This window comes from Triticum urartu, chromosome 2 (assembly GCF_003073215.2).
Source record: "Triticum urartu cultivar G1812 chromosome 2, Tu2.1, whole genome shotgun sequence".
Classification (NCBI taxonomy): domain Eukaryota; kingdom Viridiplantae; phylum Streptophyta; class Magnoliopsida; order Poales; family Poaceae; genus Triticum; species Triticum urartu.
Window position 1 is genome coordinate 298,811,615 of NC_053023.1, and position 12,149 is coordinate 298,823,763.

Below are 12,149 nucleotides of genomic sequence, written 5' to 3' on the forward strand. Positions count from 1 at the left end.
GCTACCGCAGGACATGACTCATTATGCTTCCTCGACGCATACTTCGGTTACCACCAAATTAAGATGGTGGAGTCCGACCAAGCCGGAACGGCATTTATCACTCCATACGGCCCCTTTTGTTTCAACACAATGCCCTTCGGCTCAAAAACGCCGGCGCAACGTATCAACGCATGACTCAGACATACCTGGAAAAGCATATCGGCAAAACAATGGAGGCATACGTCGACGATGTGGTCGTTAAAACTAGACACGTCGAATCCTTAGTAGATGACTTGAGGCTCACGTTCGACAATCTCCAAACATACGACATTAAGCTCAATCTGGAAAAATGTGTTTTCGGCGTACCCGCCGGAAAGCTCCTGGGGTTTATCGTCTCCAGCAGAGGAATTGAAGCAAATACGGCCAAAATCCGGGCTCTGTCACAGTTGGCCATCCCAACTTACCTCAAGCAAATCCAGAAGTTAACTGGATGTGTGGCGGCTTTAAGCCACTTTATCTCCCGATTAGGAGAAAAGGCACTACCCCTTTATCGCCTTCTTCGGCGCACCGAACACTTCGAGTGGATGGACGCAACCACGACCGGACTGGAAGAAATAAAAGCCATCCTGGCCACCAACCCAATGTTGGCCGCGCCAACTATTGGTGAACCAATGCTATTATATATAGCGGCAACTCACGAAGTTGTAAGCGCAGTGCTCGTCGTCGAACGAGAGATGGGCGGACATAAATTCCCACTTCAAAAGCCGGTATACCATGTATCCACCGTCATCACTCCATGCAAATCACGGTACCCGCATTATCAAAAGATAGCATACGCGGTATTCATGGCATCCCGGAAATTAAAACACTACTTTCAAGAGTGTTCAATTACGGTGGCCTCCGAAGTACCACTCAACGACATAATAAACAACCGCGATGCCACGGGCCAGATTGCCAAATGGGCTATCGAGCTCCTCTCGTTCGACATAACATATAAACCACAGCGAGCCATTAAGTCGCAAGTACTGGCCGATTTCGTAGCCGAATGGACAGAAGCCGAACTCTATAAAGAGTAAGGCGCATACTCCAATTGGATCATGCACTTTGACGGCTCTAAAATGCTGGCTGGTCTGGGGGCTGGCGTCGTCCTGAAGTCCCCCACAGGAGATACAGTGCAATACGTACTCCAAATACTATATACAGACTCCAATAATGCAGCCGAATACGAGGCCCTATTACATGGTCTCCGGATGGCAGTCTCCATGGGCATTCAACGCCTGGAGGTGTGTGGGGACTCAAACCTTGCAATATCCCAAATAAATGGAGACATCGATGCCAAAGATCCAAAAATGGCGGCATATCGCAACGCCGTCCTCAAAATGTTAGCTCGGTTCGAGGGGCTTGAATTCCACCATGTGGCTCGGAAAACAACCAGGGGGCGGACATCCTCGCCCGTATCGGCGCTAAACGCGACCCTGTCCCACCGAACATCTTCCTGGAAAAACTGTTTAAACCATCCGTCGTATGGGAAGGGGACACCGGCAACAATAGTCCGGACCCGACCACAACCCCAGATACCGAACACTCTGGCACAATCGGAGGCTCTGCCATCGAAATAACACCTTTAGCCCATGTAATAATGGTCGTTATCGCCCCGTGGACAGAACCATTCCTGGCCTACCTAACCAGGAAGGAACTACCCAAGGACCAAAATGAGGCACGCTGCATAGTGCGGCGATCTAAATCCTACAGGGTCCACGAGGGAGAGCTTTATAAGAAAAGCACTACCGGAGTCCTTCAAAGGTGCATCTCCGAAGAGGAAGGGTGGAAGCTTTTGGCAGAAATCCATGCCCGACTCGGCGGCCATCACGCCGCAGCCCTGGCCCTTGTAAGCAAGGCCTTCCATACAGGTTTTTATTGGCTGACGGCCGGGCAGATGCGCAGCATCTGGTCTAGCATTGCGTTGGTTGCCAGCTATTTGCAAACCAAAGCCATATGCCGCCTACCGCTCTCCAAACAATCCCCATTACTTGGCCCTTTGCGGTCTGGGGGCTTGATATGGTCGGACCCCTTAAAGGGGGAACCCATAACAAAAAATACTTACTGGTCATGGTGGATAAATTCACCAAATGGATAGAAGCCAAACCTGTCAAAACGGCTGAATTCGGACCAATGATAGACTTCATATCCGGGGTCGTACACCGTTATGGCATCCCCCACAGCATCATCACTGACAACGGCACGAACTTTACAGCCGACGAGGTGAAACTTTGGTGCAACAACATGGGCATCAAGCTCGATTATGCTTCTGCCTATCACCCGCAAACTAACGGTCAAGTCGAGCGAGCGAATGGTCTTATCATGAGCGGCATTAAACCAGATTAGTGTGGTCCTTAAAGGAGTCAAACACGCACTAGGTAGAGGAGCTCGATATACTATGGGGGCTGCGGACCATGCTGAATCGCAGTACCGGATACACACCGTTCTTCATGGTGTACGGCACAGAGGCGGTTCTGCCTTGCGACATAATTCATGACTCACCTCGAGTGCGCATGTACGAAGAAAAAGAGGCCGAGCTCGACCGGCAAGACAGTTTGGACGCCCTGGAGGAGGAGCGCGACGTGACAAAGGCCCGTTCCGCATTCTATCAGCAACAGGCTCAAAGGTATCAAAGCAGAAAAGTACGGGCAAAACCTATAACGTCGGCGAACTAGTTCTACGCCTGCCGGAGAAGAAAAAGAACAAGCTCAAGCCCAAATGGGAGGTTCCCTTCATTGTTGACCAGGTTCTAACCAGTGGAGCATACCGTCTGCGGGATGCATCGGATAATCGTCTCGAGCCAAACCCATGGAATGCAGCCAGACTCCGAAGATTTTACACCTAGCGCCGGACTCTATGTTTGTCTCCTAACCTCCGTCAATTTTTTGCATATTTGTCTTTTCTCTCTTTCTCCCTTTTTACTCTCTTCAAGGCCCTTGAAGGCTATAATTGTGTCCTGGTTACACAATCTTGACACGCTAAACGTGCTCATTATACCTGGGGGCTTCTTATACAGAAGCTTAATCTAACTATTTTTCTGGGCTTTACGTCACATACATGTGTTATTATTCCGCATGTACCTTTTTCGCCATTATATCCATCGATATGACTTAAGTTTTGGCCAAGCTGGGTTGCCTGGCTCTTGTATTTATGCCCTACGTTCCCGTTAATTCAGCTAGGGCATAAGGGGAGCACCTCTGCGATTGTTACTTCCGGGTTAGCCGGATGTGTACCTCAGACTGGGTGAAGCCGAAAGCTAGCGGTCTTAAGGAAATATTCGGTCGGTGAATAAAAGATGACTTTTATCTAATTCGAAACATGCCCCCATATGTTTATATCCTGCGTCTCTTTTCGTAGTTCTGACATGCACATTAGGGCATGCGTACCCAGGGAGGAACCCTTAACGGAACTATTCTCCCTGGAAGATGTTTCTTACTACCCATGTAATATAACATAACTAGTTGGGTAGTTGTCTGTTCAAGCACTTATGACCCCTACGCCTGGTCTCCATGCATGCCCGATTTTTACATAACCGAGCGGGTATTCGGATACACTCCGCACTGTCGGGTCCAGAGGTCGAAGCAAAAAGGTCTGCCATGACAAATGATTTACAATCCGGCTAGGGACATTACATATGTCACTTGAACTACACAGTCGCTAAGACTGATTCAATTCTTCTTCTATACCATCCAATAGGTTGTCTAGCCTACAATTCTGTTGGGAATACTTTGAGGCTAATTCTTCTTGATCATACACTAAATTGACGGGGATCTCTTTCCCATCGGGCCCCACAGGTCCAACCTCGGCCATGTGGTTTGGGTCCGCTTTGGTATATCGTGTCTTCACCATAGCCCAGGCTTCCCTTGCACCTTGTCGGCAGGCTAATATCTTCCATAATCGGAAGCACCGTCGTGCTCCCTTGAGCTTCTCTATAAGCTCCCCCATGCCTCCTGGCGGGGACGCGGATGGCCACAAGGCTTGGGCAATGCCCTGCATCACCTGCCGAACTTGCTCGTGCAGTTGTGAGAGCTCTGGTAGAAGATCACCTGAAGACCCAGGCATCTCCTCCGCGGGACGACCCGTCAGCATACCTGCAGACATAATGCTATTAGCCGGCTTCTTCGCTGAACTCCTTTAAAAGTTCATTCAAGCACTTACTAAAAATGTCGCGCTGAAGCCGTTTATTCTCCTTCACGAAGTCCGCAAGCTGGGCTCGGACATCTTTCAGTTCCATGCCCAACTGGATATTGGCGTCTTGGAGATCATTTTTCTCCTGCCTGACTCGCGTCAGCACGCGCTCGCCAGCATTTCACTGTCGATCATCACGTGCCGCATCCGCCTCCACGGCCTCCGAATTCACTCCGGGGCCACCTGCAACATCTATTTTTAGGTTTGCATACATGCCGCATATTACCTGGTACCCGTATTCCTTGCAATAGATACAAGTGTTACCAGGGGGACCCTTCTCGGACACCTTCAACGCGGCAACAGCGGCCCCTAGCTGGGCCTTGCACTCGTCCAGCTCTTGAGACAATTGGGAATTCTTCTCTGTAAGAACCTGCACAAATAATGATCCTTAAACCAGTTGCGTCAACTGTTTCAAGTCTCAGGGGCTACTGATACATATAATCGTCAGATTTCCTTACCCGTATATCCCTTACATACTGCTCCGTGGCTCTGGCTAGACCATTTTGAGCATCACGGATGTACGCGTCTCCGGAAATGAAGGCATCAAATGCCTCTGGTGAGAGACAAGCGTCACGGAGTACGGCCCGGCGATGTCTGTGATTCATGGCGCTCTCCACTTCGGAATTGGTAGTGGATAGTCTGTCCGCATCCTCTGTAGGAGGATCATCCCGCGTCTGCCCCATGTTAGCCTCCGCCTCCATGTCCGGTCCTGGAGCCCGACTGGTCGAGGCGTGATCGGCAGCCTCTCCGGATATAGTCCGGCGAGCGTTTTTTCTGCTAAGAAACACGAACGTCGTATATTTTAAGTAAGACGACAACCATGAAGTGAGGTTTTGCGTCATACCTCTGTGTCGGCGTCTCCGTCCTGACCGCCTTCCTTTTTGGCCTACCCGGCTTCGGTGCCTCTTGTTGGCGAGTTGCTGCGGGTTCGGCACGGCGTCCCGAATGCCTTTCCTGTAAAACACCATATGTGTACGGTAGGCAAAGTGCATAAAAGGGGATCCTTTTGGGGAGTTGGGACTTTTGGTTTTTCTTACGTGCGATGCAAGGAGTAGTCCGGGATAGTCAGCCGTTATGGCCACCATGGCGTCATCACAGCTCAATTGGTAGAATTGCCTGTCTATCAGCTCCACGAATATGTCCAGATCCTCTTCGAGTCTAGGATCGAGGGCCCGGCCAGGGTCCTCTGGTTGTGGAGGTGGGCAGTCGACCTCCCTTACAGATTTTCGCAGTTCCTGCCGTGAAATGGCAAGGGGAGTATCTACGACGAAGAATGCGGGAAGGATGGGAGTAAAGAGGTACAACTCACCCAGCTTGGAGGGTTGTACATGGAGAATCCATCCCGTGGCTTGATACGGATGAACTCCTCTTCCTCTCCCTTAAAAAACTTGGACATAAGTTTTGCTAAAGCAACAGCGGAGTCCGGTCCATTACGCCCGCAACGGGTGGCATCATCTTCCCCATTAAAACACCATAGGGGGTGCCCTCGATATTGAAGTGGCTGCACTCCCCACATTATGCATATTGACATAACCTCGATTATTGTCAATCCTGATTGAGCCAGCGCTTTAATCCGGTTCATCAGGTAAAGGACTTCTCCGTTGTCTTCCTCCTGGGGGCTCCGTGGACGCTAGCTTCGGTGTTTCTTCAGAGGAGCATTGTTGAACTCAGGAAGAACCCGCCAAACAGGGTTTGGAAGGGGGACGTCCTCCATGTAAAACCACTCCGAAGGCCAATCTTCGGACGTTCTCTTCGGAGTACCGGACAGGTATCCGGTCTCGGTGATGCGCCATATTTCGGCTCCGCCCACCTGATAAAGTGACCCCTTCTCTGTGCGGGGCACCAGGTAAAATAACCTTTTCCATAGCTCGAAATGAGCCTCGCAGCCCAGAAATAGCTCACAAAGGGCAACATAACCGGCGATGTGTAATATGGAAGCAGGCGTGAAATTATGCACTTGGAGGCCATAAAACTCCAGGAGCCCACGGAGGAACATATGAATTGGAAACCGAGTCCCCTTAGTAAGTAAGGGACAAGGCATACCCATTCCCCCCTTAGAGGGACTGGGGAAGCTCTCCGCTTGCTCCCCGCCATTATAGGTAGCGAGCCCAGCTCGGACGGGGACCATATACGCTGGAGGGAGAAATCCCTAGGTCTGCAACTCTACTAATCGGCTGTGCGGGACGGAACACCTCTCCCAATCATCGGGCTTAGGGCTACGGGGGCGGGAGGAGGAGCTGCGGTGGCAGGCCATGATGGAATGGATTTTTCCAAGCACGCTCCGATGGGTTCTCGCCGTGGGAGGATGGTGTGGATTGGATCTAAGAATCCCCATCCCTTTAATAGACGATTCATTTACCTGGCTAGGGTGGCAAATGTAAAAACGCCTTGGCTCCTCGCATTCGCTCGATGCATGGAAGATGGCCCTTATTGGGCGCAGAGGCCAAGAAGTCCAACATTTATGGGAGCCAGACACTACTTAGCAGATATTCAGGATTTGGAGAAGAACCCGCCTTGCAATGCAGAAGACAATACTGCGCGCCGGACTCATCGTCATTGAAGCCTGGTTCAAGGGCTACTGAGGGAGTCCTGGATTAGGGGGGTCTCCGGACAGCCGGACTATATCCTTTGGCCGGACTGTTGGACTATAAAGATACAAGATTGAAGACTTCCTCCTGTGTCCGGATGGAACTCTACTTGGCATGGAAGGCAAGCTAGGCAATACGGATATGTATATCTCCTCCCTTGTAACCGACCTTGTGTAACCCTGGCCCCCTCCAGTGTCTATATAAACCGAAGGGTTTTTAGTCTGTAGGACAACAGACAATCATACCATAGGCTAGCTTCTAGGGTTTAGCCTCTACGATCTCGTGGTAGATCAACTCTTGTAATACTCATATCATCAAGAACAATCAAGCAGGACATAGGGTATTACCTCCATCAGGAAGGCCCGAACATGGGTAAACATCGTGTCCCTTGCGTCCTGTTACCATCCGCCTTAGACGCACAGTTCGGGACCCCCTACCCGAGATCCGCCGGTTTTGACACTGACAACCATCGATTCTTTTCAAAGGATAAAAACACCAAGGCGACAAGAAGCATGGACTTACTGGGGAATATTTAGGTGGTTTCTTTAACGATCCCTTTTACCTGTTTTCAGGGCCCACACGCAGCTCTCCCTTGGTTAAGGCATAGTAAATAGCCTTCTGCTTATCGCACTACTTGTATAAATGCGCTTTAACGCACCAAGGAAATTATAATACAAACAGTTTGCGGCCCAAATTTTACGGGTCTAGCCTACCACTTGTTCTTCTTTTTATTCCTTTTTGTCTTTTCTTTTCTAGTAACTTTATCAGATAACACCCATACACTCTAGTGTGTTTGAATTTGCCAGGGGCTTCATAGCGCCCCACAACATGGCAACAAAAGTCTGAACACTTTTACAGTACAGTTTGACACCCCGAATTTAGCACTATATGCAATGGCTCTGAATCATGTCTTTGGTCAATAGTTGGGTTGCCCGGCTCCTGTGCTTACTAACTTACGTTCCGCTATATCGGCTAGGGTAGTAAAGGGAGAATTACTGTGCTTGTGCCCTGTTTTACCCAAGTGAGCACCTCAGTAGAGAAAGCCGAAAACTGATTGTCATGATATGGCGAGAGCCGGTCAGCTCTTCGGAGGTCTCAAATCCTTAGAGATTTTTTCCGCATTACGCAAAGGATTGATACTTAGCCGATCAAGTGTTTACAGCATCCTAGTCCAGATACTAGGGGTTGCGCCTATATTTCTATTTGTCAAACTCCTATGGCTAAGTGATGGTGCTAAAGCCGTATAGTCCGATTGCCTAGTTCGTCGCGCTAAATACCTCCTTCAATGACCAAACAATTGGATCAAGAGTGTTTAGATTACATCCCGAACACCCCCGTATTTCCTACGTGGGGGCAGAAGCCGACGATTGGCCAACTCTCAGATTTCACATAACATGGCCGCACAGGAGGAAATTTTTTTTACCAAAACATTATATTACATAACGAGTTTGTTTCATCATACAAGGCAAAGACAACATGAATGTATTCATTCGAAAATAATGTCTTGCGAACATTGCATTGCTACATGTGAGCCCCTCCAGGACATCTGCAAAATACCGCTCGGGCGTGAGGTGCTCCTTGCCCTCTGGCGGCCCCTCGGTCGCCTGCTTGGCGGCGTCCATCTTCGCCCACAACACCTTGATGCGGGTGAAGGCCATGCGCGCACCTTCAATGCAGGCCGATCGGTTGACGACGTCCAGCTGAGGATAGGTGTTCACCAGCCGCTTCACAAGCCTGAAGTAGCTACCTAGCATAGCTTCGGCAGGCCACAGCCGGATTATCAAATCCTTCATGGTCAGTTCGGCCACCCTGTGCAGCTCACCCAGCTTTTTTAGCTGATCGATGAAGGGCACGGGATGCTCTGGTGCAAGTTATTGCGACCAGAATAGTTTCCCCGTTGAGCTCCCTCCTTCAGCCCGGAAGAACTCCGCGGCATTGGACACACTACACGGCAGACCTGTAAATGCTCCTGGAGAACTCCGAATCCGGGTTATTAGGAAATATTTCCTCTTCATACTTTCTTTGCATACTAAATGCCTTACCCGCTATGATCTTCTTAGCCTCCTGGATCTCCTGGAGGGCACCCTGGGCTTCAACCCGGGCCGCTTCCTTGCTTTGGCGGGCCTTTGAGAGTTCGGCCTCTCGAGCCGAAGCATCTGCCTCCAAGGCCTCATACTTCTTCACAGCATCTTGGAGCTCTTGTTGGACCTTGTTCAGCCTGGCCTTAAGCTTCCTATGAGTGGCCTGCTCCTTGACAGCTTTCCCCTCGGCTTCGGCCAGGGCCTTTTTAAGGGCCCTAACCTCGGTCATCGCTCCTACACATATCATGGCACTACGGTCAGTATACATCATTTATTCTTTCCACATACACAGCGAGTCAATACATACCTTGCTGGTCATGTCACTTTATTACATAGTCATGTAGACTGACTAAATTCCTCTTCTATACCATCCAACAGGCGGTCTAGCCTACAATCCTGTTGGGAATACTTTGCGTCTAATTCTACTTGCCCATAGACTAAGCTAACGGGGATCTCTTTCCCATCAGGCCCCATAGGTCCGACCTCGGCCATGTGGTTTGGGTCAGCCTTGGTATACCGCGTCTTCACCATGGCCCAGGCTTCCCTGGCACCTTGACGGTAGGCTGATATCTTCCATAATCGGAAGCGCCGCCGTGCTCCCTTGAGCTTCTCCGCAAGCTCTCCAATGCCTTCTGTCAGGGAGACTTATGGCCACAAGGCCTGGGCAATACCTTGCATCACCTGCCGAACTTGTTCGTGCAGTGTGAGAGCTCGGATAGAAGATCACCCACAGACCCGGGCATCTCCTCTGAGGGACGACCCGTCAGCATACCTGCAGACATAACTCTGTTAGCCGGCTTCTCCGCCGTCCCCTTTTTAAGGGTTCGTTCAAGAACTTACTGAAAATGCCGCGTCGAAGCCGCTTATTCTCCTTCTCGGAGTCTGCAAGCTGGGCTCGAACATCTTTCAGTTCCACGCTTAGCTTGGTATTGGCATCTTGGAGATTGTTTTTCTCCCGCCTAACCTCAGCCAGCACACGTTCGTCAGCCTTTAGCTGTCGTACGGCATGTTGGTCCTCCGGATTCTCACCGGATTCATCTGCAATATCTATTGTTAGATCTGCAACCACGCCGCATGCTATGTGGTACCTATCATTCTTTGAAACAAATGTTGCCTGCTGGGGACTTTTTAGGTTCCTTCAATGCGGCAACGGCGGCCCGAAGTTGGGTCTTGCATTCCTCTAGCTCCTCTGACAATCAAGTATTCTTCTCTGTAAGAACCTGCACAATAGATGATCCTTAAATTAGTTCTGGTAACTGTTTCAAGTCTTAGGGGCTACTGATACATATAATCGTCAGATTTGCTTACCCGTACATCCCTTATATACTGGTCCGTAGCTCTGGCTAGACCATTTTGAGCAGCACGGAGGTACGCACCTCCAGAATTGAAAGCATCAAATGCCTCTAGGGAGAAACAAGCGTCATGGAGTACGCCTCGGCGATGCCTATGATTCATGGCGCTCTCCACTTCTGAATTTGTAGCGGATAGTCTATCTGCATCCTTTGTAGGAGGAGTATTCGGTGTCCGCCCCATGTCGGCTTCCGCCTCTATGTCCGGTCTGGAGCCCGACTGGTGGAAGCATCATCGGCAGCCTCACCGGACATATTCCAGCGAGCGTTTTTTTCTGTTAAAGAAACATGGACGTCATTACGTTTTGAGAAAGACGACAACCACGGAGCGGGGTTTTTGTCATACCTCTGCGCTGGCGTCTCTTATTGACCGCCTTCCTTTTTGGCCTGCCCGGCCTCGGTGCCTCTTGTTGGCGAGTTGCTGCAGGTTCGGCACGGCGTCCCGAAGGCCTTCCCTGTAAAACACCATATGTATATGGTAGGTGAAGTGTCTAAAAGGGGATCCTAGTTTTTGGAGTTGGGATTTTTGGTTTTTCTTATGTGCGACGCAGGAAGCAGTCCGGGATAGTCGGCCGTAATGGCCACCATGGCGTCATCACAACTTAATTGATAGAACTGCCGGTCTATCAGCTCCACGAATATGTCCGGATCTTCTTCGAGTCCAGGACCAAGGGCCCGGTCAGGGTCCTCTGGTTGTGGGGATGGGCTATTGACCTCCCTTATGGATTTTCGCAGTTCCTGCCGCACAATGGCAAGGTGAATACCTACGACAAAGAATGCGGGAAGAATGGGAGTAGGGAGATATAACTCACCCAGCATGGAGGGTTGTACATAGAGAATCCATCCCGTGGCTTGATGCGGACGAACTCCTCTTCCTCTCCCTTGAACAACTCAGACAGAATTTTTGCTAAAGCGGCAGCGTTGTCCACACCCTTACGCCCGCAACGGGTGGCATCATCTTCCCCGTTAAAACACCATAGGGGGTGTCCTCGATATTGAAGTGGCTGCACTCCCCGCATTATGCATATTGACATAACCTCGATTACTGTCAATCCTGATTGAGACAGCGCTTTAATCTGGTTCATCAGGTAAAGTACTTCTCCGTTGTATTCCTCCTGGGGGCTCCGTGGGCACCAACTTCGGCGTTTCTTCAGAGGAGCATTGTTGAACTCAGGAAGACCCCGCCGAACAGGGTCCGGAAGGGGGACGTCCTCCATATAAAACCATTCCGAAGGCCAGTCTTCGGACGTCTTCTTCGGAGTACCGGACAGGTATCCGGTTTCGGCGATGCGCCATGTTTCGGCTCCGCCCACTTGATAAAGTGACCCCTTCTGTGTGCGGGGGGCGAGGCAAAATAACCTTTTCCACAACTCGAAATGAGCCTCGCAGCCCAGGAATAACTCGCAAAGGGCAACATAGCCGGCGATGTGTAATATGGAAGCAGGGGTAAAATTATGCAGTTGGAGGCCATAAAACTCCAGGAGCCCACAGAGGAACGGATGAGTTGGAAATCCGAGTCCCCTTAATAAATAAGGAACAAGGCATACCCGCTCCCCCGTAGAGGGGCTGGGGAAGCTCTCCGCTTGCTCCCCGCCATTGTAGGTGGCGAGCCCGGCTCGGACGGGAACCATATACGCTGGAGGGTGGAATCCCTTAGTCTGCAGTTCGACTAATCGACTGTGTGGGACTGAACACCTCTCCCAATCACCGGGCTTAGGGCTATGGGGGCGGGAGGAGGAGCTGTGGAGGTCGGCCATGATGGAGTGGATTTTTCCGAAGCGCGCTCCGATGGATTCTCGCTGGGGGAGAATGATATGGATTGGATCTAAGAATCCCCATCTCTTTAATACACAATTTATTTATCTGGCTAGGGGGGCGAATGTAAAAACACCCTGGCGCCTCGTATTCATTCGACGTGTGGAAGA